The 22,887-nt window shown below is 39.8% G+C and overlaps 1 protein-coding gene across 11 annotated transcripts in view; it reads right to left on the bottom strand.

Moving 5' to 3' along the window:
* The window catches only part of DIS3L2 (DIS3 like 3'-5' exoribonuclease 2), a 355,216-nt gene extending 332,386 nt beyond the window's left edge, over nt 1-22,830 (bottom strand). For 10 of the 11 annotated variants that reach the window (XM_088021501.1, XM_028105173.2, XM_028105172.2 and 7 more), the window contains exon 1: nt 22,760-22,830. The gene's annotated coding sequence lies outside the window, so the exon portion shown is untranslated. Of the gene's footprint in view, nt 1-1,776; nt 1,933-22,759 lie in introns of all 11 variants that reach the window. The other variant, XM_088021500.1, reaches the window with a different exon arrangement.
* Nucleotides 22,831-22,887: the final 57 nt, after the last annotated feature.

Consider the following 22,887-nt stretch of genomic DNA (forward strand, 5'->3'; position numbering starts at 1 on the left):
CTGGGCATGTTACTTCACATCTCTGTGCCTCAGCTTTACCATCTAAAATGGGCCGATAAACCTATCTTGCAGAGCTGTCGGGAGTACTAAATAAGGTAATATAAGTAAAGTTCTCACAAGAGTGCCTGGCAGATAGTAAGCACTCAAAAAGCATTTGCTATTATTAACGTAAGGTCATTTATTTTATCTTTGCAGCAATCTTTTTTTTTTCATTTTTGAGAGAGAGCATGGGGGTGGGCGGGGCGGAGAGAGAGGAGAGAGAGAATCCCAAGCAGGCTCCATGTTCAGCTCAGCGCAGAGCCCGACATGGGGCTCATTCCCACAACCATGAGACCATGCCCTGAGCCAAAACCAAGAGTCAGACGCTCAACCAACTGAGACACCCAGGCGCCCTAGCAGCAATCTTCATTTATTTGAAAAACCAGCACCCACACTAAAAAAGACCAAAAAATCTAAAAATACCATGATGGTAGTACTTTAATCAGTCTCTATAGCACAACAATAATAAATGACCTCACCTCCTCTTGCCTCCTTCCTCTACCCATCCTGCTAACTAAAGACAGAGTCCAAACATTTCAGCTGCTTCATAATCTGTTGGCCCATCTGGGCTTATTGTCTTCCCTACTCCTATTATAACCTTCTGCTTCAGTCAAACTAGTTTTCTCACAAGCCTCTAACGATATCTCGTACTCATTCAACAAACATCTAAGAATCCATGGAGCCAAGCACGTTACTGACATGACATGAAAAGCTTCTGCCCTTAAAAAGCTCACAGGAGGTGGGCGCCTGGGTGGCTCAGTTGGTTAAGCGACTGCCTTCAGCTCGGGTCATGATCCTGGAGTCTCAGGATCGAGTCCCGCATCGGGCTCCCCGCTCAGCGGGGAGCCTGCTTCTCCCTCTGATCCTCTCCCCTCTCATGCTGTTTCTCTTTCTCTCAAATAAATAAAATCTTAAAGAAGAAAAAAAAAAGCTCACAGAATATAGCAGAAAAAGACATGTAAAAAACGGTTTCAGTAGAAGAGAACTACAGTCACGAAAGAGCAAAAGTAAGGTAGCTGCACGGAGAGGAGCTGGTGAGCTCTGTTGGTGAAGAGGTCCCCTCCAGGAGGGCTTCACAGGGGAAGGCTTGTGAGAAACCCTCAAAGATGAAGACACTGAGGAGAGGGTCAGAGGACAAACAGCAAAAAGCATGGGCAAAGAAATTCTAGGTAATGAGGTACAGCTGGACTGCCGGGGAGCTGATGGAAGCTAAAAGCTGGAAAACAGGGAGAAGCAAAAGGAGTCTTGTCCCAAGTCAGAAGCACTGGGGTAAAAGTTCTGCCCTGGAATCACCAAAGAATGTTCAGGGGCCTCATATCAGATCTGCATGTTACCCTGATCACTGCAGCTGCAATTCAGAGGCTGATTGGGAAGGAGAGACTGGGGACTGAAAAACCTATTAAGACAATTGGAAGGATCCAGGTAGCAATAGGGATGGAAAAAAGGGAGACGGGTTCAAAATACAAATTAAGAACAGAATTGGTAAGACTTGGTATGAGCATAAGAAGAGGGGAAATCTAGGAGAACTCAGAGGTTTTCTAGCTCTAACAACTGAAGAAATAAAAGAATGGTGATAACACGTAGGCAGGGGGAAGAGTACATGACGCCAGATGCAGAGCGTGGGTCTTTATTCTAAGAGCAATGGAAAGTAGGACAGGGACAGAACTTTAAAAAAAGGTAAAAACCTAAATAGATCTTTAATCAGAGAAGAAACCAGAAAACAGGGCACCTGGGTACCTGGGTGGCTCAGTTGTTGGGCGGCTGCCTTCGGCTCAGGTCATGATCCCAGGGTCCTGGGATCAAGTCCCACGTCGGGCTCCCTGCTCGGCGGGAAGCCTGCTTCTCCCTCTCCCACTCCCCCTGCTTGTGTTCCTGCTCTTGCTGTCTCTATCTCTGTCAAATAAATACATAAAATCTTAAAAAAAAAAAAAAAAAGAAAGAAACCAGAACACACTGCCAAAGATCCACACACTCCCCCCAAATCGCACAAGATGGTTTGAGAGACAGGTAATTTCAATGTTATGGAAGCTCTTCAATTTATTCTATGAGGCTAAACAACCCCAATACCAAATCTGACAAAGAAAGAACACACACACTCTCTTTTACACACAGAACTACAGAATTTTTATTATAAACAAAAATGCAAAACCCAATATAAAAAAATAAAATATTAAGTCCAACATTAAATTTTAAAAAAATTATAAAACATGAATCCATGGTAGAGATCTGTTAACATATTCATTAGGTTAGTAAATTAATGGACTGGAACCAAATCATCATGAAGATAGAAGCCAAAAGGCAGGTGTTTTATTTTGTTTTGTTTTTTTACTTGTTGCAAGGATTACTATCAAAGTGCATGCACTTGAGCCAGAGACCCTGGTCGCTTGTGTAGCATACTACCTACACTGCTTCTGAGTCCACCAGCCAGCCAGTGGCCTAGACTCCAAGCTCTAATAATATGCACCCTACACCCATTCTGAATTAAGACTTCTCAGTAAACTAGGACTAAAAAGAATGTTTTTCTAATGCAATAAGATGAATTTATCAAGGAAACAACACCTCTTCTGTAGTATTCAGGCCAAAAACAATACATAACTTGAATTTAATCATGAGGAAACATCAAACAAACCAAATGAGGAACATCCTTAAAAAAAAAAAAAGAGGACTCTATTCTTCAAAAATATCAATGTCACAAAGGACAAAGGCTAAAAGAATATTTCCAGATTAAAGAAGACAAAGGAAACAGGACAACTAAATGCCATGTGTGACCATAGATTAGATCCTGCACTAGAGGGGGAAAGATGCTAAAAGATGCATTACTGATCAAATGATAAAACTTTATTTGTAATAGCCAAAAACTGAAAACAACCCAGATGTGCCCTGCAGCAGATAAATGGTGAAACAAACTGTGGTACATTCATGCCATGAAATACTACTCACAATAAACAGGAATGAACTATTGATATATACAATAACCTGGATATACTGCAAGGGAATTATGTGGAGTGAAGCAATCTCAAAGGTTACATACTGTATGGTTCCATTTATAGTATTCTTGAAATGACAAATTAGAGAGATAGAGGAGAGTGTCAGGGTTGCCAAGGGTTCAGAAGGCAGAGAGGGAGGGAGATGGCTGTAGCTATGAAAGGGTAGCCCAGGAGATTCTTGTGCAGGACCTATTTTGTATCTTGACTGCACTGGTGGTCACACAGATCTACAGATGTGATAGAATACACACACACACCAGTACAACTAAAACTAATGAAAGCAAAATAAGATGGGTGGATTGTATTGACATCAATTTCCTAGTTGTGATATTATAGTTACACATGAGGAAACTGGGTGAAATATCCACAGGATCTCTCTGTATTTTTTCTTACAACTGCATGTGAATCTACAAGTATCTCAAAGTAAAAAGCTTAATTTAAAAATAAAGTTTAAAAAGGAAAAAAGTTAAAACAAAAAATAACTTATAATCATGAAACACTAGAAGCATTCCTATTAACTTCAAGAGTAGGAAAAGGATGCCAGCTGTTATAGTGTTATTTAATATCATTCTAAAGGCACTAGTCATTGCTATAACCAAGACCATATAAACATTAGAAAAGAGCCAAAAGATCAATTATAAATGAAATCCTTGCTACTTAGAAAATCCAGCACAATCAAGTGAAAAAGTATTAGAATGAGTTCAGTAGTATCCAATATCCAAATACAATATACAAAAATTAACAGCCTTATTATATCCCACTAATACTAAATTAGAAAACTGGGCAATAAAAAACTTGATTCTATTTTTAATTCTTTACCTAAGTCATATATAACTATTTTTTAAATATCTAAAAAACTGTCCCAGGAATATGACTATGCGTCTCTAATAAGCTTCTCCAAACACATTCTCCAATTCTCCCCACTGAGCACCATATTTGTTCTCTGATTTGCTGTGTCTCAGTCTCTAGTCCAACCTTCACTTCAGAAGCCAAAAGCTAAAAAGTAGATTCAAAAATGTCTTCCAGTTCCCCAAGGCCTCAAATACTTTACACAAGTCTAAGTCAGTTATAACAGATGAGGATCTAAGGTTCCTTCCAGCTCAGAATCTCCATCCTGCTAGGAGCCAAAATCCCTTTAATCAGTTCCAAGAGACTCAGTGTGAGTTCTTGTGCAGCCCTCAGGACCATCTCTCCACTTCATGAGGCTTCCCTCTCCCAGGAATTCCAAGTTCTTAGTCAGTGACACTCACTCGAGAGTACACCCACATTAATCCATCCATTTTTAGTCCAGGCCTCTCACAGTAGCCCCCATTTCAAACTCCAGCCATTTCTAAACCACTATCAGCTAATCCATGTCTTCCAGTGGATCCCCTGTGCCATATATCCTCTGTGAAAGCCAAGACAGTTTTTCACTCTATAGACAGAAGTGCTTCTGCCTATAAGCTCCAGGTCTTCAATATACAAGAAATAACCTCAGTTAAGAAGCAAGACAAGGGGCGCCTGGGTGGCTCAGTTGGTTAAGTGTCTGCCTTCAGCTCAGGTCATGATCCCAGGGTCCTGGGATCAAGCCCCGCATTGGGCTCCCTGCTCTGCGGGGAGCCTGCTTCTCCCTCTCCCTCTGCCTGCCGCTCCCCCTGCTTGTGCTTGCTCTCTTTCTGTCAAATAAATAAATAAAATCTTAAAAAAGAAAGGAAGCAGCAAAGATAAATAAATAATAAAGCTAAGAAACACATCTAACTTTGTAAATAATGTAGGAGTAAGGTGTCAATTCAGATCAGTGGAATAAAGATAGATTTCTCACTAAATGGTGGTGGAACAATGGTCAACTACATAGGGGAAGGAAATGGACTGCCCCACACCAAATCTGATGGATTAAAGAAGTGACCACAAAATATGAAATGATAAAAAGATTAATAGATTCAACTGCAAAAAATTAAAATATGTAAGTATTGAACACACACCATATCATATCATAAACAAATATAAAAGCAAATATCTTGCTTCCCATGTTAGGTAAACTACTCCAAAGTACAGAAAAAGATGAGGGGTGCCCTGCTGAGCAGGGAGTCTGCTTCTCCCTCTCTCTGCCCTCCCCCCAACTTGTGCCCTCTCTCTCTCAAATAAATAAATTATTTTTTAAAAATAAGTCAGAAACAGTAAACATTGTACTTAATGGTGTAATGTTAAAGTTCAGAAAGGATATCACCAACAACTCAACACTGTACCAGAGAGGTCCTCGCCGATGTAATCAAAAAAGTTGGTAAGAAGAAGAAATACTGGAAAAGAGACTAGGTTTTCAATATTACAGATAATATGACTATCTATCTAGAAAATCTCAAAGGATATACTCACAATTTATTAAGACTCATGATTTCAGCAAGAATGCAGAAAGGGTAGATCCAAATAAACAAATAAGTTATCACTAACGTTCCTATATGCCCACAACAATCTAAAACCAAGACAGAAAGAAAGATTAATTCTAAGTAGTAACCAAAATCACAAAATGCCTGAGGATAAAATTAATAAGACTGATACAAGTTCTAAATTAAATTTTTAAATTATTTTTTAAAACACAGAAGACCTAAACAAAGAAACAAACCCTGCTCTAGACCAGAAAGACACAAAATTATAAAGATGTCAGCTGTAAATTAATTAAAAAATTACAATGTAACCACAATTAAATTCAAATCATGACTTTTTTATAGAAATTGACAATCTCATCTTAACAATCAAATGGAAGAAAAAAGGCAAAGGATGCAAATAGACATTACTCCAAAGAAGATATATTCATGGCCAAAAAATTCATGAAAACATGTTCAACATCATTAGCCATCAAGAAAATGTAAATCAAAACTACAATGAGGTTCCCTTCACACTCACTCAGAAGGCTATAACAAAACAAAACACAAACCAGAAAATAATAAATATTGGCAAGGATGTGGAGAAAGTGGGACTTTCATAAATTCCTGGTAGATATGTAAAATGATTCAGCCACTATGGAAAACAGACTGGAAGTTCCTCAAAAAGTTAAACATGGGATTACCATATGACCCAGCAACTCCAGTTCTAGGCATATGCCCAAAGAGTTGAAAATAATTATCCAAACAAATACTTATACACACATGTTCATAGCAGAACTATTCATAATAGCCAAAAGGTGGAAACAACCCAAACGTCCCTCAATGGATAAATAGTGGCATATACATAAAATGGAATCTTTTTAAGCCATAAATAATGAGTGTATCTGAAAGAAGGAACCCATGCTACAAGATGGATGAATCTTAAAAACATTATACTAAGTGAAAAAAACCAAACAGACACAAGGTCACATATGATTCCACGTATATGAAATATCCAGAATAGGTAAATGCACAGAGACATAACAGAGATTGGTGGTTGCCAGAGGACAGGGAGAAGGAATAGGGAGCAACTACTGAATAGGTATGGGGCTTTCTTTTGGAATTAGAGATGATGACTGTACAACACTGTGAATGTACCAAATGCCACTGAATTGTTCCCTTTAAAATGGTTAATTTTATGATATGTGAATTTCACAACAGTAAAAAAATATTTAAGTATCAAATGGAAGAGAAAAATGTACAGAAAGATGGAAAATATTTGCAAAGAAAAGAGTAACAAGATTTGCTCTATCAGATTGAAAAACATACTATGAAATAATGGTTATTAAAAGAGTATGATATTCAGTACCCTTACCTTGATGAGCACTGAGTAATATACAGAATTATTGAATCACTATATTGTATACCTGAAACTAAAATAACACTGCATGTTAACTATACCAGAATTAAAATTTTTAAAATAACTTTTAAAAAGGAATATGACATTTACTTGAAATAGGTAAAGACATATAAGAAAATAGTCTAGAAAAAGACTTTTAGAAAATTATTTTATTTAATAATTTTATTATTTAAAACAGTTTAGAAGGGGCGCCTGGGTGGCTCAGTCGGTTAAGCGGCTGCCTTCAGCTCAGGTCATGATACTGGGGAGCCTGCTTCTCCCTCTCCCTCTGCCTGCCACTCTGCCTACTTGTGCTATCTATCTGTCAAATAAATAAATAAAATCTTTGGAAAAAAAAAAGGGTAGAAGGGGCGCCTGGGTGGCTCAGTTGTTAAGCATCTGCCTTTGGCTCAAGTGGTGATCCCAGGATCCTGGGATCGAGCCCCACATCGGGCTACCTGCTCCATGGGAAGCCTGCTTCTCCCTCTCCCACTCCCCCTGCTTGTGTTCCCTCTCTCACTGTGTCTCTCTCTGTCAAATAAATAAATAAAATCTTTAAAAAAAAAAAATCTTGAGGTTACGTTCACTTCAATCAATCAATCAAGATAATGGAACAACTGGCTATTTAGAGAAAAATAGTTAGATCCCTATTACTATACATAAAAAATAAGACTGTAGTTGGCTTAAAGAGCTAAATGTTAGATTAAGAGAAAATATAGGGGGAAAATTGCTTAAAATAAATGGGTAATGAAAATCTTCTTAGTTAAGACAAAAAAATGCAGAAACCATAAAGAGACTCAAATTTTTAAAAATAAAACTTCCATATACCAAAGAAGTCATAAATAAAGACAAAACAATAGACTTAGAGAAAATACTGGCAACGTATAAGAATTCAAAGATTAAGGGGCACCTGGGTGGTTCAGTCAGTTAAGTGTCTCCCTTCGGCTCAGGTCATAACCTCCTGAGGGTCCAGGGATGGAGCCCTGAGTCAGGCTCTCTGCTCTGCGGGGAGTCTGCTTCTCCCTCTCACTCTCCCTCTGTGCTCCTGCTCTCACTCTCTGTCTCTCTCAAATAAATAAATCTTTAAAAAAAAATCCAAGGATTTATATACAGAATATGTCAAGATGTCAAGACCTACAAATCAATATGAAAGAAGCAACCCAATTAAAACAAAGTTAAACAAACAAACAAACAAACAAAAAAGAACAGACAAAAGATAGGAACAGTCAAAAAAAGAAATACTGAAATTTAATTGGCCAGTCTTCACACAGGCATGGTTATTATTCTTATGTGCGGTCAGGATAAAGAACCCCAAAACCATACCTATTTGAAGAATGGGGAGTGTCCGGGCTGCCCAAGGTAAAGTAGAAGGGGAAAGACAGGAAAAATGAGCCACCTTCAAGGACTTCTACCCACTCACTAAGGTATGGCCCTCAGAGATGGGTTCTGGAGCACATGGAGATGGAAGGCCTTAAAGGAAACTGGCTTATTTGTATCCAGTCAGAAAGCATTACCTTTTTTTTATTTCTAAAAGGCAGAAACATATGAATCTTATTCTTTATGAGACTGTGAGGAAAATTATTAAGAAATAAATTTATGTTCCTAAGTACAAGCAGGCCAGGATTCATTATTGTCACAATGTGACCAGAGCAGACACACATAATGTTCTAGGGAGAAGCAAATCACTGAAAAATATCTGTATTGTGATTCCATTCTACAAATTTCAAAAACATGCAAAATTAAAAAACAGTTTAAGGATACAAAGGATGTGGTTAAAGTATAAAGAAAATACAAAACTCAGGTTACCTCTGAAAGGGAAAAGGGGCAGGATTAAAACCAGAACACAGACCTTCAACAGCAATGACAACATCTTTTCCTACACTGGGTGCTTGTTACATGGATACTCATTGTCCTGTTAATTCTGTATACCTTACATATATTTCTCATACCTTATTTTATAACTTCTCAGTATATAATAAAAGACCATAATTTAAAAACAAACAAACAATGTGGGATTAAAAAGGCACAGCACAATAAGCCAATCAGAGAAAGACATGTATCATAGGACCTCACTGATAGGAGGAATTCTTAGTCTCAGGAAACAAACGGAGGGTTGCTGGAGTGGAGTGGGGTGGGATCAGAACCCATCTCTGAGGGCCATACCTTAGTGAGTGGGTAGAAGTCCTTGAAGGTGGCTCATTTTTCCTGTCTTTCCCCTTCTACTTTACCTTGGGCCGCCCGGACACTCCCCATTCTTCAAATAGGTATGGTTTTGGGGTTCTTTATCCTGACTGCACATAAGAATAATACCATGCCTGTGTGAAGTGGGGTGGGGAGGGATGGGGTGGCTGCGTGATAGACATTGGGGAGGGTATGTGCTATGGTGAGAGCTGTGAGTTGTGCAAGACTGTTGAATCACAGACCTGGGCGCCTGGGTGGCTCAGATGGTTGAGCGTCTGCCTTCGGCTCAGGTCATGATCCCAGGGTCCTGGGATCGAGTCCCGCATCGGGCTCCCTGCTCCTTGGGAGCCTGCTTCTCCCTCTGCTTCTCTCTCTCTCTCCCTCTGTCTCTCATGAATAAATAAATAAAATATTAAAAAAAAAATCACAGACCTGTACCTCTGAAACAAATAATACATTCTATGTTAACAAAAAAAAAGAAAAAGAAGAAGATAGTAGGGAGGGAAAAACGAAGGCAGGGAAATCGGAGGGGGAGACGAACCATGAGAGACGATGGACTCTGAGAAACAAACTGAGGGTTCTAGAGGGGAGGGGGGTGGGGGGATGGGTTAGCCTGGTGATGGGTATTAAAGAGGGCACGTATTGAAAAAAAAAAAAGGAAAAAAATTCAGATATAGAGATATAACATTACATTTTTGTACATCAAATATAAGGTTATATTTTGAAAAAAAAACCTAATGATGTAATTAATGTATGGTGACTAGCATAACATAAAATAAAATTTTTTTAAAAAGGCACAGCATACAGCCAATGATCTCGTAACAGCTTTGTTACGGTAACAGATGGTAGCTGCACTCGTGGTGAGCATAGCACAACGTATAAAGAAATTGGATCATTATGTTGTACACTTGAAACTAATGTCACATTGTGTGCCAACTATACTCAAATAAAAAAGTAAAACAAAAAAACACTGTACAGATTGCATGTAAAGACATATATGGTCTCTTAATTCTAGATTCAAAGTCTGCCACTGAAAATCTGCTTGGTTCTGTCATCTTCTTCTAAGTAGATACCTTTTAGGAGTTAGCAAAATCCTTGATTTTCATCTTTTCTTCTGAAGTTGCATTAGCAAGGAGATTCATGGGTATAGGGAGAGTTTACAGCGAAGGGCCACGCACTCTTTGATCAAACTCACTGAGAACCACTAGCAGTCACTTCCGGGAGCTCCAGCAAAGAGGGCACTTGCCAGAACTCCAGGGTAAAAAAGTTTGCATAAGAAAATTAAAAGCGGGGCGCCTGGGTGGCTCAGTTGGTTAAGCGACTGCCTTCGGCTCAGGTCATGATCCTGGAGTCCTGGGATCAAGTCCCGCACCAGGCTCCCTGCTCGGCAGGGAGTTTGCTTCTCCCTCTGACCCTCCCCCCCTCTTATGCTCTATCTCCCTCTCATGCTCCCAATCTCTATCTCATTCTCTCTCAAATAAATAAAATCTTTAAGAAAATTAAAAGCATTGCAGGAAGAATGATGCAGTGTGAACAGTAAGACATTTTTCCATTAATTAGTTTTTCATTGACTGAAATTCAATGAAACCGTGGTTGAAACTTCAGCTCCCGATTTAGATACTGTACAAAGATGAGAGTGAGTCCAGTTGAGCACTTGCGGTGTCAGAGCCAATTCTGCATGTAGTGGGCGCTTGTGAGTTCAAGGACAGTGCCACATGTACTCCTCCCTACCAGCCAGAACTAAAAAAGTCCCAGGGAAACAGGCCTGGGCTCTGCCCACAACACTATCATCTGAGCATTCCTTTCATTAGAACAGTACAAGATTACACAATGACCCTTAAGTTGAAGCAGGATTCTGGATGCCTGAGGAAGTGGGATACTCTTTGCGTATGGCAAGCTGACTGCTGAGACAATCGATAAATGAATTAGCACAAAGTATGCTGACTTCTTTGGAAGGAATTTTATGAATACAAGATTTAAGACTTCTTATATAAGAAACAGTGCAATCACAAGTAATAATAAAGTAGAACCAAGGGTATTAGAGTAAGAAAATGTTATTAATCAACCAATAAACCTGTGAATTATATATAAGACTGTACTAAGTAATGAAAAGAAATTTTAAAAGACACCATCCCTGTGTCAGAGGCATGCAGCAGCTGGAGACAAGATATATTAAAAAGTGGTGTTAAAGCCAGACATCAAAAATACTCAACAATTCAGTCCAACCTCCCTAGTCATCTGGTTTCCATATTCAAACCCAATTCAGCTAAACCCATGCCCCAATCTTCCAAACCCACACATTGCAATACACTCCTCTTCTCCTCAAATGCTTCACCCTCATTAGAACCACCTGCAAAATCTCAGGGTGTCTGGGTGGCTCAGTCGGTTAAGCGTCTGCCTTTGGCTCAGGTCATGATCCCAAGTCCTGGGATGGAGCCCCGCATCGAGCCCAGCCCGCATTGAGCTCCTTGCTCAGCGGGGAACCTGCTTCTATCTCTCCCTCTGCTGCTGCTCCCCCTGCTTGTGCTCTCTCTCTCTCTCTGTCAAATAAATAAATAAATAAAATTTTTAAAAAAAGAACCTGCAAAATCTTACCTGTCCTTCAGGTTTCATCCCAAAAGCTTCCTGCATCCTTAGAAGTCTTTTTAATCTACATACTCCCTTATGATTTTGCATAATTCTTCTCTATTATGGCGCCTTCCCTACTATTTTTTAGTTCTGTATTTGTCTTATTCCCCCTATTGAGGCAGGAGTAACAGAAAGAGCAGAAGTTGTGAAAAACCTAGATTTAAATCTGAACATTATCTAACCCTGACCAAACCAAACTACCTTTCACAAGCCTGTTTCCAAACATACAAAATAAATTATTAAATATCTTGCATTACTTTATTTTTTTAAGATTTTATTTATTTTAGAGACAGAGAGAGAGCAGGGGGAGGAGCAGAGAGAGAGGGACAAGCAGACTCTGCACTGAGTGCAGAATCTGACGCGGGGCTTGATCCCACAACCTTGAGATCGTGACCTGAGCCGAAATCAAGAGTCGGATGCTCAACCAACTGAGCCACCCAGGCGCTCCACATTATTTTCTTTAATAAATAGGGTGTGTGAGACAGAAAAAGAGAAAGAAAAAGACAGAGAAAGACAATGTAGAAATGTATGGAAATAACAAAAAAAGACAGTAAAGTAGTAGTTATTAGAACTGTATTCCATATGTTCAAAAAGAGGAAAGATTGAACGGGTTAAGAGACATCAAAGATATTGAGGCACCCGGGTGGCACAGTCAATTAAGCATCCAACTCTTGGTTTTGGCTCAGAGAGTGATCTCAGGGTCTAGAGATAAAAAACTATGATGCCTGAGATGAAAAATACCTTGGATGGGACTAATACCAGATTAGACACTACTAAAGAAAAAATTAACAAACCTAAAGATAAAGCAATAGGAACTATCCAAAACGAAAAACAAAGAAAAAAGACAGAAAATTTTAAGAGAGCATCAGTGAGCTAGGAGACAACTTCAAGCAACCTAATATATGTGTAATTAAAAATCTGTAAAGTGGGGAGGGGAAGTGGAGAAAGAAAAAATATTTGAAAAAATAACAGCCAAAAGTTTTCCACATTTGATAAAAACTATAGAAACACAAATCTAAGATTTTCAATGACACAAATCACACAAAAAGGAAAACTATACAAAGACACATGATAGTTAAATTGCTTCAAAGTAGTTGAAAAGGAAAATTGTAAAAGGCAGCAAAGAAAAAAAGACACATTAAGTTATAGAGAAATAGAGATAAGGATATCAGATCTCTTGTCAGACACAAGCAAGGTAGAAGACAGTGAATCAAAATCCTTACAAGAGAGGTGCCTGGGTGGCTCAGTCAGTTAAATGTCTGCCTTCGACTCAGGTCATGATCCCAGAGTTCTGGGATCGAGCCCTGCATCAGGCTCCATGCTCAGTGGGGAGTCTGCTACTCCCTCTCCCTTTGCCTGGAGACAAGGCTTGCTTGTGCTTGCTCTCTCTTCTCTGTCAAATCAATAAATAAAATCTTTAAAAATAAAATTTTGGGGGTGCCTGGGTGGCTCAGTTGTTAAGCGTCTGCCTTCAACTCAGGTCATGGTCCCAGGGTCCTGGGATCAAGCCCCGCATCGGGCTCCCTGCTCTGCAGGGAGCCTGCTTCTCCCTCTCCCACTCCCCCTGCTTGTGTTCCCTCTCTTGCTGTGTCCCTCTCTACAGCTTTCCCACTCTACAAAAATCTTTAAAAAAATTTTTTAACAAAATTTTACAATTCCAACAATATTTAAAAAAAGAATACATCAGGACTAAGTAGGATTTATTTCAAGAATGCAATGTTAGTTCTAATATCTGAAAATCAACATAATTCACCATATTAAACTAAAAATGAAAAACCATATGATCACCTCAGTAGACTCAGAAAAAGCACTTGTGAAAATCGAACTTCATTTCTGAAAAAAACGCTCAGCAAACTAGGAATAGAAGGAAACTTCCCCACTGACAAAGGGCATATATAAAAAGTCTACAGCTATCATCATACCTAATGGTGAAAGACTGAGAGCTTTCTTCCTAAGATCAGAACAAGACAAATATGTCTGCTCTCACCACTTCTATTTAACACCGTACTGGGAAATATATCCAGTGCAATATGAAAAAAAATAGAAGATTGGAAAGGAAGAAGTAAAACTGTATTCACAGGTGACATAATCTTTATATAAAAAATCCAATGGAATCTATTTTTAAAAAGCGAACGGAGGGCGCGTGGGTGGCTCAGTTGGTTAAGCGACTGCCTTCAGCTCAGGTCATGATCCTGGAGTCCTGGGATCGAGTCCCACATCGGGCTCTCTGCTCGGCAGGGAGTCTGCTTCTCCCTCTCACCCTACCACCTCTTGTACTCTCTCTCTCTGTTTCAAATAAATAAAATCTTAAAAAAAAAAAAAAGCCAATGGAATGAGTGAGCATATCCTAGTTGACAGAGAAGATCAATGTACAAAAAATCAATCATATTTCTATACGGTGGCAACATCAAAGATAAAAATTTGAAAAACCACTATTTCAAGAGCATCAAAAAATACAAACTACGCTATGCTATACACCTGAAACTCACATAACACTGTATGTCAACTATACTTCAATTAAAAAAATAATAAATTAGAAAATAACATATGAAATACATAGGGATAACAATGGCAAAAGATGTACAAGATTTGCCCAGTGAAAACTACAAAATATTGCTGAGAGAAATAAAAGAAAATCTAACTAAATGGAGACTATAGCATATACATAGATTGGAAGACACAATATCGTTCAGACGGTAATCCTCCTCAGGGCACCTGGGTGGCTCAGTCAGTTAAGCGTCTGACTCTTAGTTTTGGCTCAGGTCCTGATCTCATGGGTCGTGGGATCCAGCCCCGCATCCGACCCCACGCTCAGGGGGAGTCTGCTTGGATATTCTCTCCCTCAGCCCCTTCCCTACTTGCATTAGCAAGCACACATGTTCTCTCTCTCTCAAATAAATAAATAAATCTTAAAAAAAAAAAAAAAGATGGTAATTCTCCTCAAACTGATCTATAGATACAATACAATCTCAAATTCTCAAGCAGACTTTTTGGAAAAGCTGACAAGCTGACTCTAAAATTAATATAGAAATGAAAAAGACCTCAAAGAGCCAAAATCTGGAAATAGAACAGCAAAGCTGGAGGACTTATCCCATCTGACTTCAAGTCTTATTATAAAACTATAGTCATCAAATCAATGTAGTATTGGCATCAAGCCAAATAGATCAATGGAACAGAAAAGAATCCAGAAATAGAACACATATATAAGATTTTCAACCTACTTAGAAGGCAATTTATTGAAGGAATAGTCTTTTCAACAAATGATTCTAGAACAATTGGATTCTACATGTGAAAAAATGAACTTTATACTTTTTACTATACATAAAAATAACTCAAAGTGGATCATAGATCTAAATCTAAAACCTAAAACAAAAACTCCTAGAACACAGGAGAATATTTCAGTGGTATTAACCAGGAAAAGATTTCTTAGGTAAAGCAACAAAAACATCAATAAAATAAAAAAATTATAATTTGGACTTTATCAAAATTAAGAGGTTTTGCTCTTCAAAAGACACTTATAAAAGAATAAAGAGACTAGGAAAAATATCTACAAATCCTATGGCTGAAAAAGAATTGACATCCAGAATTTATAAAGAACTTCTAAAACTCAGTAATAAGAAAACACAGAACCCAATTAAAAATGGACAAAAGAGGGATGCCTGGGTGGCTCAGTCAGTTAAGTGTCTGCCTTCGGCTCAGGTCATGATCCCAGGGTCCTGGAATCGAGTCCCGCATTGGGCTCCTTGCTCAGTGGGGAGCCTGCTTCTCGCTCTGCCTCTGCCTGCCATTCCCCCTGCTTGTGCTCGCTCTCTCACTCTCTCTGACAAATAAATAAAATATTTTTTAAAAATGGACTAAAGATTTAGACACTTCACCAAAGAAGCTATATGGAAAACAAATAAGTTCATGAAAAGATACTCAGCATCACTAGTCATTAGAGAAAGACAAATCACCACCACCATGAGATATCACTACACATCTATTAGAATGTCTCAAGTTAAAAAGACTGACCATACCAAGTGCTGACAAGGATGTGGAAGAACTGGACCTCTTATACACTGCTGGTGGGAATGCTAAATAGTACCTGGAAAACTCTGACAGTTTCTTTCAAAGTTAACCATACCATATAAAGAGAAATAAAAGTATACGTCAACACGAAGACTTATACACAAATTTTCATAGCAGCCTTCTTTGTTACTGGAAACAACCAATATGTCCATCAATAAGTGAATGATTTAGTAAACTGTGCGATACACTCATACAAAGGAGTATTACTAGCATTAAAGAAGAATCAACTACTGATGCACTAAAACACAAATGAATCTCAAAATAATTATGCTGAGTCAAAGAACAATAACTACATACTGTATGATTCCATTTATATAAAATTCTAGGAAATTCTAGGAAGTGGAAATTAACATAGTGACAGGGCGCCTGGGTGGCTCAGTTGGTTAAGCGACTGCCTTCGGCTCAGGTCATGATCTTGGAGTCCCGGGATCGAGTCCCACATCGGGCTCCCTGCTCAGCAGGGAGTCTGCTTCTCCCTCTGACCTTCTCCCCTCTCATGCTCTCTCTCTATCTCATTCTGTCTCTCAAATAAATAAGTAAAAAATCTTAAAAAAAAAAAAATTAACATAGTGACAGAAAGATCAATGGTTATGTGGGATGGGGGCCAAGGAGCCAGGGATATGAGGAAAGCTTTGGGAGTGATGGATATATTCACAATCTTGTTTGTGATGATGACTACATACACATGTCAAAACTTACCAAATTGGGGGCACCTGGCTGGATCTGTCAGTGGAATGTGCAACTCCTGACTTCAGGGTTATGGGTTCAAGCCCCAAAGTGGGTGTAGAGAATACTTAAAAAGCTTTAAAAAAAAAATTGTTTTTAACTGTACACCTTAAATACACACAGCTTATAATATGTCAACTATTCCTCAGTACATCAGCTTTTAAAAAATATAGTCTTAACCAGTAATTAATAATCCTTCAAATACAAATTGGGCCCTAAATAATTAATGTAAAATTATTCCCTATTAATACCGTGCATTTTAGTCATAAAATTTAGAGGGCATCCTTACTTCCAAACTTAATAAAGACTGATTTAAACTGGCAAAATTCAGTAAATCATAAAGAAAACAAATGTCTTAATGGAGCAAAAGAGCTCTGAACAACTCAAATTTATTTTTTCATTTAAAAAACTTAAAACAGGGGCACCTGCGTGGCTCAGTCGTTAAGCGTCTGCCTTCGGCTCGGGTCGTGATCCCAGGATCCTGGGATCGAGCCCCACATAGGGCTCCCTCCTCCCCAGGAAGCCTGCTTCTCCCTCTCCCACTCCCCCTGCTTGTGTTCCCCCTCTCACTGTGTCTCTCTCTGTCAAATAAATAAGTAAAATCTTTAAAAAACAAAAAAGACTTAAAGTAACTAAAAATAACAAACCATGTCAATTGTTGCTTTTATTTTAAGCAGGATTAAATAAAAATAATAATGTGCTATTATCTCCTCCCTGGTATTGTAACTGCTGCTATAGTTTCACATTCAATCCTTTAAAACAGATTAAAGCCGACCATGGCAAAGAGAAAGAAGCAACTGTTTCCCATGTGGAGAAATGCTCTCTAAATGAGAAGTTAAAGAGAAATGTCTGGGGCCTTTCTCTGAATTCCTCCTAGCACCTAGACAATCACTACAAACGTCTCTTCCTCATCAAAGCCTAAGGGGACTTAGAAACAATCCAATTTTATCAAAGGAAACCTGCCGAGGAACCTAAAGAGCAGAGTTCCTCAGTTAGCATCATATGATTTTCTGCCTCCTCCTGGTTTGGGTACCCAAGCTCTCCATTCTACCAGATACCCCAACAATATTTTCCTTCATTTTAAAGATTTTTTTTAAACTTCCTACTGTATCAGCCTACTTCATTACTTGCCCTTTTCTATACAGTCCCTATGGTATTTATGTTGATATGCTTGTGCCCAGCATTTATGCTGAAATCAGAACCTGATTCAAAGAAGTAGCATGATGCGGTGCTGTGGAAGGAATATGGGCTCTGGAATCAGACAGACATGGGTGCATACTTTGGTCCTCCCACATATTGCCTCGACTTGAAGTAAACTCCCTGAGCCTAGTTTTCTTATCAGTACAAGAGTCAAACCATCTTTCTCACTGGACAACAATTGGTATTAAATGGCATACGGCATGTGAATTATTTGACACAGGAGGGGAGAGGGCTCCAGAAATAATAGCCTCCATCCTCTTCTTTCTTTTCTAATTAGAAGGCATTTTCTGAGGCAAGGTACCTCCATCAGCCCTTATCAGCCCCAGGTGTCATCAGTGACATTTTCACTGTACTTTGGGCCCATTAAAGGCCTTCCCTGCCACTGTGAACACTGTCTCTTGTCTGCCGACATTAGTGGGTCCCAGAGGCAGCTGTATTAGAATGTAAGAAAGGAATTAAAAGTATTTGGATGTTGGGGCGCCTGGGTGGCTCAGCCGGTTAAACATCTGCCTTCGGCTCAGGTCATGATCGCAGGGTCCTGGAATGGAGCCCCACATTGGGCTCCCTGCTCTGCGGGGAATCTGTTTCTCCCTCTCCCTCTGCCTGCCACTTCCCCGCTTGTTCTCTCTCTCTCTGCCAGATAATAAATAAAATCTTAAAAAAAAAAAAAGTAGTTGGATGGTACTCCCATGTTCATAGCAGCATCACTCACAATGGCTAAAATGTGGAAGCAGCCCAAGTGTTCATCAAGAGATGAACAGAAAGGCAAAATGTGGTATATACATATAATGGGATATTATTCAGCCTTTAAAAAGGAGAAAATTCTGACATATGCTACGATATGGATGAACCTTAAGAATATTATGCTAAATGAAATAAGCCAGTCATAAAAAGATAAATACTGTATAATTCTACTTCTGAGGTACTCAGAGTACTCAAAATTGTAGAGACAGAAGGTAGAATAGTGGTTGCCAGAAGCTGGGGAGAGGTAATACAAAGTTGTTTAATGCACATAGAATTTCAGTTTTACAAGATGAAAAATAGTTATGGGGGCGCCTGGGTGGCTCAGTCGGTTAAGCGTTTGCCTTTGGCTCAGGTCATGATCTCAGGGTCCTGGGATCGAGCCGTGCATCAGGCTCCCCAGGGAGCCTACTTCTCCCTCTCCCTCTGCAGGTCCCCCAGCATGTGCTTTCTTGCTCTCTGTCAAATAAATAAAATCTTAAAAAAAGATGAAAAATAGTTATGGAGATGGACCGTGGTGATGTTTACACATTACGAAAGTAATTAATACCTCTGAACCATACACTTAAAAATGGTTAAGACAGTAAATTTTACCACAATAAAAAAGAAACTCGAAAAATAAGTTCTTTGTACTAACAGTTGACTAAACCTGACCACTTCCAGCCTCAATGTGAGACTTAATCGCACAATTACAACTTGGGGCATCAAGTTCTTGCTATGGTTCCAAAATAAAATGCTATCTGAAAAGTCCTTGTCAGATCCTTCTATGTCCCATAATGTGACACAAAGGAGGATCTCGTGCAGCTCCACCACCCTCCATTTAATAAAGACAACAAGAATTCTGGCTGTCTCCCTGACATCACCAGTAATGGCACAGATGGCTGGACCTCAGAGGGATCTATGGAACCATGCCAGGCCCACTCACAGTCTGACTTGTGCATGTGCTCAGTAGTATTTGCATGAAAATGAACTTTACTTCCCACAGCAATTCCCCATATAAAACAAAAAAATTTTCTGAAGATTCAAAGGACATTCTAACTGGATTCTATAAGGCTAGTTCTACAACACTGCAGGAATGCAAAGTCTAGGACAAATTGGGAAACTGCAAATAAAAGTTTACAAATCTCCCCCACCCAAGAAAATGCTTTGTTATACTTTTTTGTACTTAAAATACTGAGCCATCTCAAAATCATTTTCAGTCCAATACCCAAAATCAACTGGTCTGAAGGCATTCTGAGATGAGTACTATAAGATGTGGTACAAATAATGATTCTTAAAAAACATTTACAGCAGGGGTGCCTGGGTGGCTCAGGCAGTTAAGCATCTGCCTTTGGATCAAGCCATGATCCCAGGGTCCCGGGATCGAGCCCAGCGTTGGGCTCCCTGCTCGGCGGAGAGCCTGCTTCTCCCTCTCCCTCTGCCTGCCGCTCTGCCTATCTGTGCTCTCTCTCTCTCTCTGTCAAATAAATAAAATCTTAAAAAAAAAAAACAGCATTTACAGCAATAAAACTCAAATGCACCAGAAGCTGGGGAGGGGCGGTGGTAGAAATAGGGAGTTGTTCAATGGGTACAGAGTTTTAGTTTTGCAAGATAAAAAAGTCCTAGTGTAAATATAGTTAACATTACTGAACATACACTTAAAAATGGTTAAGAGGGTAAGTTTTATAATATGTGTTTTTATTACTACAATTAAAAAGAAACAGTCATAGGGGGACCTTGGTGGCGCAGTTGGTTAAGCTTCCAACTCTTGGCTAAGCGTCCAACTCTTGGTTTCAGCTCAGGTTGTGATCTCTAGGTCCTGAGATCAAGCCCCACCTCCAGCTCCAAATTAGGCAGGGTCTGTTTAAGACTCTCTCCCTCTTCCTCTAACCCTCCCTCCCACCATGTGCTCTCATGCGCGCACTCTCCCTCAAGTAAATAAATAAATCTTAAAAAAAAAAAAAGTCACAGAAGTTAGCGCCCTAGCAGTCATACTGATGCAAAAATATTTCAAATCAACTAACCTCTACTGTCCAATACTAATCCCTAAAACTCCTTTTGTCCCAACTAAATAAATAAATAAAATGGACACATCTCGCTGGTAGGACATGGAAGCTTCTCTAACTACAATAAAGCTGAGGGAGCATTAAGGAAATAAGGAAGAAGACAATACAAATACTAAGCAATGGTAGAAATACAAAGCAGACTATTTAAATCCAATCTGTGTCATCCCCATCTGCAATCCAGCCTAAGTCTCTAAGTAAAACTGTATAGAGACTTCACCTTATTCCAAAAATAAAAACTCCTCAACTGCTTACAAGGCCCACCACACCTCTCCAACCCCCTCTCCCACCAGATTCTTCAACACTCTTCCTGTTCTCTACATAGAGCTGTACCCTAAATCCCCAGTCCTCCCCATGAACCCCACCATCTTTGCCCTTGCTGTTTGCTCTGACTGGAACACTCTTCCTTTCCTGTGCATCCTTCAGATCTTAGTTCAAATGTCTTTCCAGTGACTTCCCTTAAATCAAATAGTGTCACTGTTGCAGTTTTACATTCATGTGATTATTTGGTATCCTCTGCTGAAGACAGGGGCCAGAGATGCATTTGCTCTCCCCTTCCATTTCCAAGGCCAAACACGGTGTACCCAATAAGCAGTCAAATATCTGTTGAACAAGTGAATAAATGGGCACTAAACTTATAAGAAAGCAATGAAACATCCTAAGAGGTTTCCTTAATGAATCTTTGGAGGATGTCCAAAGCAATTAAGCCTAAAATCCCTATGCAACTCTTAAGGAAAAAAAGAAACCTCTCTGGCCCTTCTATGTCCCTAGGCAAATGCTGAGCCTCGAAGGCTGGTAAGTAAGACACACAAATACACACACACATCGTAGATAAAGCAGAATTACTACTTGCTGAGCAAATTGTTTTTGGCATTTCTTGATACAATGCCTGCTACATAGGGGGCACTCTGGAATACCTGTCAAATGAATAAAGAGCAACATTTCACAGGACTGGTGAGTATATATGAACTAGTAACTAACTCTATTGAAAACTGCGGTGACTCGTATAAAAGTAAGACCGTCACAAAAGCAAAGGAGTGAATCTCTTAAGTGGGAAAGCCCCCTACTATAAGCCATACTTATTTAGATCTCAAACAGGAAAAAATGCCAGATTTGTACTAAGAGTGAAAGAAATAGATACTGCCATCAAGTAACCGTAGAGCTTTAAAGAAAAACTACAAAATGTCACTTGGAACTATTTCCCAAAACCCTTAAGAACATAAGAAACTATTTAGGATTCCCTGTCCCCTCCAACACAAATATAAACTATCTATACTTTAGAGATATAATCCATAAACATAATACAGAAAACTCCAGCCCACACTGCTCTCTCCTCCCTCTGATTTTGCCTTTAAACAAATGCTGCTTTATAGTTTTCCCAGTAATTTAATCTATACACTCTTATTTTATATCCTTTCACATAATAACACTGTGGGTGCTTATTAAATACTTACCGAACTGATAAGAAATTATACTGCGTTAAATAATGGATTTTGGTATAGAAATTCCCGCAAATATCATTCCTGAAATGTCATTCCTAAAAATTTTTCATATGCCTCAGTTTTAGCTCCATCATTAGATTAAATATAAAGTCGTTATCCAACAATGTTCAAACAAGGTTTAGGGTTTTCTTAGTACCACATCTACAAACTCAATTAAGGGAGGTTTTCAGTGTCATGGTATCTTTTCAAATGTAAGCCAAAGATATTAACAACACCTGTCCTACTTCAACTTAGCAAATTTCTCTTGAAATTTTTCCCAAACTTAATCAGTCCCAGGGAGAGTTCCTTCTGTAGAAAATTGGAAGACACAAAATCTAAGCTACATGATACTAACCGCACACCGCTAAAAACAGAAAACCTAATCCCCGGAAAAGGATCAGTTTAAAATGTTCAATTACATGAGTTTCCACGGTCAACAAAGCAGATAAAATACACCACTTTGGAAAGCGCAAAGCAGCAGGCAAACAGCAAGTGTTCTAGTTAAGTGGCTGCTGTTCAAGGCTCCTCAAACGCTCCATCCCTGCCAGTCCCAAGCATCTGTATCAGGACCCATAAGAACGCGCCCACAGGGGACCCGAGCCTCGGGAAGCGTCCTCTCTACAGCAACAGGCACTGTTTAATTCGGGTATTCCTATCCGCGCCCCTAAGGGGGCTACAAGGGAGGGCCGGCGGGGCCGGGCGCGAGGAGCCGAGCCTGGCAGGCCGGGTCGGCGGAGAGCTGGGGGCTTGTGGTGGGCAGGGGCGACGTCGGAGCCGGGCAGCGGTGCCAGAAGTGGAGGGCGCTCGCCCGGGGCCGCTGCCGCAGGTGCCCCGCCAAGAGCTGCGGAGACCCGGCAGGCCAGCCCCGGGGCCGGTCCAGGAAAGGGGTCGAGGTGAGGCGCGCGGGACGGGGGCGAGGAGGCCTCACCGTTGCTCCCGGGAGGCTGGCGCCGCTGCGGTCCCGCAGTTGCTAAGGAGAATGCTCTTCCGGGTCAGGGGCGCGGCGGTATAGAGAGCAACGGTGGCCGGAAGGGGCCAAGAGCGACGCGCGCAGCA

Source organism: Eumetopias jubatus, unplaced genomic scaffold, assembly GCF_037043125.1.
Source record: "Eumetopias jubatus isolate StellerSeaLion01/CBP00866 unplaced genomic scaffold, mEumJub1_p1.0 scaffold_3, whole genome shotgun sequence".
Classification (NCBI taxonomy): Eukaryota; Metazoa; Chordata; class Mammalia; order Carnivora; family Otariidae; genus Eumetopias; species Eumetopias jubatus.